A 6,410-nucleotide genomic window follows, 5' to 3' on the forward strand; every position below is an offset into this window, starting at 1 on the left:
TAGAGTCCATTGCCGCTGGTGAGGGAGTCCTGGACTAAGGGGTCCTCAGGAGTCTGGCCTGTTATCCAATGGGCCGGACCGATGGACTGTGAAGACATGAAGGCCGAAGACTGTACCTGTGTCCGGATTGGACTCTCCTTGGCGTGGAAGGAAAGCTTGGCGGTCGACTATGAATATTCCTTCTTATGTAACCGACTCTATGTAAACCCTAGACCCCCCCGGTGTCTATATAAACCAGAGGGGTTAGTCCAGAAAGCAGATACTCATTACCATAGTCATACAGGCTAGGCCTCTAGTGTTTAGCCATTATGATCTCGTGGTAGATCAACTCTTGTAACACTCATATTCATCAAGATCAATCAAGCAAGACATAGGGTATTACCTCCATAGAGAGGGCCCAAACCTGGGTAAACATCATGTCCCCCGTCTCCTGTTACCATCGATCCTAGACGCACAGTTTGGGACCCCCTACCCGAAATCTGCCGGTTTTGACACCGACATTGGTGCTTTCATTGAGAGTTCCACTGTGCCATCGATGAAAGGTTCGATGGCCCCTTTAATCGTCTATAGTGACGCTGTCCAAGGAGAAACCTTCCTCCCGGGGCAGATTTTCGTGTTCGGCGGCTTTGTACTGCGGGCCAACTCGCTTGGCCATCTGGAGCAGATCGATAGCTACGCCCCTGGACACCAGGTCAGATTTGGAAGCTTGAACTACGTCGCAGATATCCATGGAGACTTGATCTTCAATGGATTTGAGACCGTAGCGATCGCTCCCCCTCGCCCCAATGAACATGACTTAAATCTGTCATCGGACCAGATTCATGAGATGGCTCCTGTTACTACAATGGCCTTAGAACCAGAGCAGATCGTGCCATTCGAGGCCACAGAGACCGTGGTGCTAGATCTGCACGCAGACTCGACACCCTGCAATATTTGCGCCAACGGAACTCCGGACTCATCTCCGGCTATAAGTTCCAGACCATGTACGCTTGCGGACACCAAGCTAGACTGGTTATCGATCTTCGAATTCAGCGCCGCAGACGTTTTTCAGCACTCACCTTTGGGCGATGTGCTAAACTCTTTAAAGAACCTGTCATTCACGGGAGACTCGCAGCCGAACTATGTCCGGCTTGAACTAGGGGTTGACGACAGAGAATTTTGCTTCCCATCCGCCACCCACTTCATAGCTAACGTCGAGGACTTAACCAATGTGCTGGATTATGACTCCGAAGACATCGATGGTATAGACCACGATGCTGATAAGGAGTGTCGGTGTCAAAACCGGCGGATCTCGGGTAGGGGGTCCCGAACTGTGCGTGTAAGGCGGATGGTAACAGGAAGCAGGGGACACGATGTTTACCCAGGTACAGGCCCTCTTGATGGAGGTAATACCCTACGTCCTCCTTGATTGTTCTTGATGATATGAGTATTACAAGAGTTGATCTACCACGAGATTGTAGAGGCTAAACCCTAGAAGCTAGCCTATGGTATGATTGTATGTCATCCTACGGACTAAACCCTCCGGTTTACATAGACACCGGAGGGAGCTAGGGTTACACAGAGTCGGTTACAAGGGAGGAGATCTACACATTCATATTGCCTAGCTTGCCTTCCACGCCAAGGAGAGTCCCATTCGGACACGGGACGAAGTCTTCAATCTTGTATCTTCATAGACCAACAGTCCGGCCAAAGGATATAGTCCGGCTGTCCGGAGACCCCCTAATCCAGGACTCCCTCAGTAGCCCCTGAACCAGGCTTCAATGACGATGAGTCCGGCGCGCAGTTTTGTCTTCGGCATTGCAAGGCGGGTTCCTCCTCCGAATACTCCATAGAAGATTCTGAACACAAGGATAGTGTCCAGCTCTGCAAAATAATTTCCACATACCACCGTAGAGAGAATAATATTTACACAAATCCAATCTGCTGACACGTTTGACAACATGACATCACGCCATGGCCCGGTCATTATTCAAACCATTTTTCTCAACCAGTACCGCATATAACACGGGGCGGTTTTCTTGACACGTCTTATCAAAGCAGAGACCGTGTTCCCCTTATTACGGGATTCTCATCAATACGGACATGGGTAACCCAACCGCGCCATCAATTACGACGCGTGGGGAATAAGCAATTTTACCAGGCAAGTGGGGAGGCGCATCGCCTCTTCCGCCCTTATAAAGGGACAAGATTTCATCTCTTTTACCCACGCCTTCTTCCTCCTTGCTTATCCATTCTCACGCACTCGAGCTCCAGCGCCCAAGCTCGCGTTCTTCTTCTCAAACCACTCCAAGCATGTCCGGAGCATGAGGCAAGTGGATGGTCTCCTTCGTCATGGAGGAGCACATCACAAAGGTGCGGGCAGCTGGATATCTGGCCGCGGATATCGCGCACCGGCTGCCAGATGCAGGGCAGATCGTCCCTATGCCCGAACCCCATGAGAGGGTAGTTTTTATCACCCATTTCGTCTGTGGACTGGGATTTCCCTTCCACCCGTCACGGGCTCTTGTTCTACTACGGGCTGGATTTTCATGATCTGGCCCCCAACTTCATCCTCAAAATCTCGGCGTTTATCGTCGTGTGCGAGGCCTTCCTCCACATCAGGCCCCACTTTGGCTTGTGGCTGAAAACCTTCAATGTTAAACCGAAGGTGGTGGTCGGCCAGCAAGCAGAGTGTGGAGGCGCCATGGTGGGCAAAATGCCTAACGTCACCTGGCTCGAGGGCACCTATGTGGATACCATAAAGGGGTGGCAATCGGGGTGGTTCTACATCACCAAGCCGCGCGACACCAACAGGGTGGCGGCCCCCAAATTTCGATCCGGAATCCCCACATGGCTCACCTCCTGCAAAGAGAAGGGCCTGTCCTGGGGTTCTTTGGTAGAGCTGACCGGACTCTAGACCTACATCAGGAACATGATGAGCAAGAAAATCAAGCTCGTCAACATGGTCCAGGTCATGCTCTTCCGTCGGATCCTCCCGTGCCAACAACAGGCATTCAATTTGTGGGAGTTCGACCCGGCCAAGCACCAGACACTGTGAGAGCTCTATGACATGACGCACGAGGACGTCTGGAGGGTGCTGTTCAAGGGCGCCGAGGTACCTCCTTCGCTCTCCGAGGACCGCGGACTCAACGCAAAGTGCAACGCCAATCCGGTAAGTTTTTATATTTCACAAGGTATTTATTTGCCCCGGTTTAAATTATGTGTTGGATCTAAGCTTCCATGTCATTAACAGGACTGGATAAAGACAGCGGAGCAGCTCGATTGCCCAGCCCCGCTGCCTGAAGATCCAGCAAATGCTCTCCGGACGGAGATGCTGGGTCCGGCACCTTATGAGGTGCCGGTGAAGAAGACCAAGAAGAAGGCCACGGGGACCCAAAAGGGTCTCCGGCGCAAGGTTGTATCGGACTCATCGTCTGATGACTCCGACGCACACTCCTCCCATGAAAACAAGGAGGAGGAGGAGGAGGAAAGTTCTCCCCCTAGTCGGGGGAGACAAGAAAAGGAAGGCTGACCCAACTGGGGAGGCCGGAGGGTCCAAGAAGGGGAGGACCCTCCATCCGGACTGCTCCACTATGGCCGCCCACAGCGACGACGAGTGGTTCCCCAGGGACAAGCCCCTGGCGAAGTAGTAAGTGTCCGGATACCATAGTAATTAATGGTATGTTTTATTGCACTGTTTCTACTTATGCCGAATATGATTATACAGCCCGTCCCGAGCCCGTATCGACGTATCACCGGGCGTTTCTTTGGACTCGTCGGATATGAACAATGATTCACTTCCGACCGCCTCCACCCCTTGCCCTGCGGAAAACGTCGAGGTGTTGTCTCAATAGGCACCAGGCCAAGGGTAGGTAGTCCTGGGGGCGCCTCGAGGCGACCTTCCGGACCCTGGGTGCAAACGGAGCAAAATCCCCATGGGGTCCAAGTTCGGCCCCCAGCCGAATACTGGCCCGGAAACTCCGGTGGACAATAGCCCCTGATGCTCTGTTCGTCGTTCACAAAGAAAGGCCGAATAGAGGATCAAATGATAACTTAGGAGTCTAATCAGAAAAATGTCTCTATGTATGTGTAGGCTTCACTGCTGGCCGCTGCCGCATGTACTGTGGAGGTCTCTGCGCTGAAGCAGGACCTGAAGCGGTCCGAGGACGAGCTCAGCCTTACCAAGAGGTAGCTCGAGGAGAGCAAAGCTAAGAAATAACCCTGTCTATATAGTTAAAAAGAAGTTCGGGTGTAAAGTAATAGGATCATCATGGATTTGCCAGGGGCCACAACCGAAGTGGCAACCCAGAAGAAGGCGCTGTCCGAGGCCGAAGACAAAGCGGCCAAGGAGCGCATTGAGCGGAGAAGCAAGAAGCCCGAGTAGGCGGGGTGCAGCAAGAGCTCGAGGCTCTCGCCAAAAAGCATGAGTCCTTGGAGCTTGACTCTAAGACATGAGAGTCCGAGCTTGCGCAGGCGCTTGAAAGCGTCCGGAGCACCAAGGCCGAAGCCCACAAGGCCCTTCAGGAGATTGACGCAGTGAAGAAGATAGCAGCGGGTAAGGCATTCATTATGCAAAGCAAGCACGTGAAGGAGACTTTCCTTTTTCTTACCCGGGTTAGGAGCTATCCAGGACTGTTTGCAGATCTTCCCTCTAGTGTACTGGATGCCACAGAGTTTTACCGGGCTGAGGAGGGGAGCTCGACGAAGAAGCTGTTCTGGTCTCAGTATACTGGGACCGAACACCCCATGCCCTTGAGCGACCAGCTGAAGCAGTTGGTCGAGCTTCACAAGGCGGCCAAACAAGCCATGAGGGGCCTTATAGTCTGGATGTGGCCTGGCGAGCCCCTGTACGACGGCTACTTCTGTCTGGTAAGGCGGCGCGTCGACGCCTGCCCATGGCTTGAAGTCATAAAACGATTCGTCTGCATCGAGGGTGCGCGCAGGGCTTTTGCCCGGGCGAAGGTGCACTGGGTGAAGCTAGACGCCGTGAAGCTGGTAAAGGAGGGGCCACCGGAGGGCAAGGAGCATCGCTGCCCTGAGATGTACTATGAGAGTGTCCTGAAGGGTTCCCGCCTTGTGGCGGATGAGTGTGCCAAGGATGCAATTTTTGAATGAACATGCTCATGTGATCCTGTAATATGAAACGAGTTCATTTGCGCCATGCAGTGTTTTTTTAATTTAAAATATTACCTTCTGTGCGGCCGTTTATAAAATCTGAGAGTTAGCCAGTCGTCGGCTTCTGCCCCCATGTAACTAGTACTGGGGTGTTCGGGATAAACCTGATCACTCTTTACCCCAATTTTGGGTCCTTCAAGGGAGGTGTTCAGCGCAACGAACCATGCAATCATACTATAATGCTTTATCACTCTCACTTAGCCATAGATGTCTACAATTTTAAATTTTGGCGAAGCCTCTGGTATTCGGAAGGCCGAATTTGGGGTGCTATACACGCCGAAGCCGGACAAGGACGACTCCTCGCCCAAAGCGGAAAAAGTCTTTAAGGACTTGAGACCTCTCGAACAGGGACCAATCTCTCACCTTATCATGACAGTCAGTTTTCGGCTTTCTCTACTGAGGTGCTCGTCCGGAAGAACCGGGACACAATCGCAATAGTTCTCCTACCACTATCGGCGTTCTGGGAACGGGGGTCCCCAGACTTGCCTGCCTGCGGCCTGCGGCGTGGCTCAAAGGGGGGCCCAGCACGGCCCATCTTCATCAAAACAAACCCAAGACCCTCGCGAGGGGCCAAGCCTCACGAGGAGGACGACACGGAGCTTCCTCAGGCACGGCCTCATCAGGCTGGCTCGCGAGGAGGTGGAGAGATCAAGGCGGGGTACCTCGTGAGGTGCCCGTGACGCAAGCCATGACGACCAAGGCCGCCAGGCGGGCGCCAGCCCGCGTAGTGTCCTCCTTTCCTCTTTGGTGCAAAGGGAGCAAGCGCAGGCGGGAGCATCAAGCAAAGGCACCCATTTCGGTGCAACGAGACCAAGACCAATCCAACGGCAGGGAGGAAGTCATTGTGGAGCCCAAGCCAGCGTCACCACCAGAGTCTTTGGCAGGCAAGGACCAACTTTAGTCAGGATAAGTGTACCAGATGTTCCCCTTCAAAATGGCCAATTATTGGTGCCCTTCCCGCTCAATATTTGGGGAAGAGGCCCAGGGCCTTTGCCTATAAATAGGACTAGCCACCCACAGGGTAGAAGGATCGAGAATCGGCCAACCTAGATCCAGAATCGGCCAACCCAGAAACTAGCCAGGATCGCAATCGAGAAGAGAGAGAGAGAGAGAAGGATGACCGAACTCCTCCTAGCAGTTCGTCACCCCAGCCAAGAACAGACCCTCGCGAGGCTGTTCCTCCTTGTATTGCTCATCATCATCAGCCCAATAGGCAATCCACCACACCACACACTGGAGTAGGGTATTACACCACA

This window comes from Triticum dicoccoides, chromosome 2A (assembly GCF_002162155.2).
Source record: "Triticum dicoccoides isolate Atlit2015 ecotype Zavitan chromosome 2A, WEW_v2.0, whole genome shotgun sequence".
Classification (NCBI taxonomy): domain Eukaryota; kingdom Viridiplantae; phylum Streptophyta; class Magnoliopsida; order Poales; family Poaceae; genus Triticum; species Triticum dicoccoides.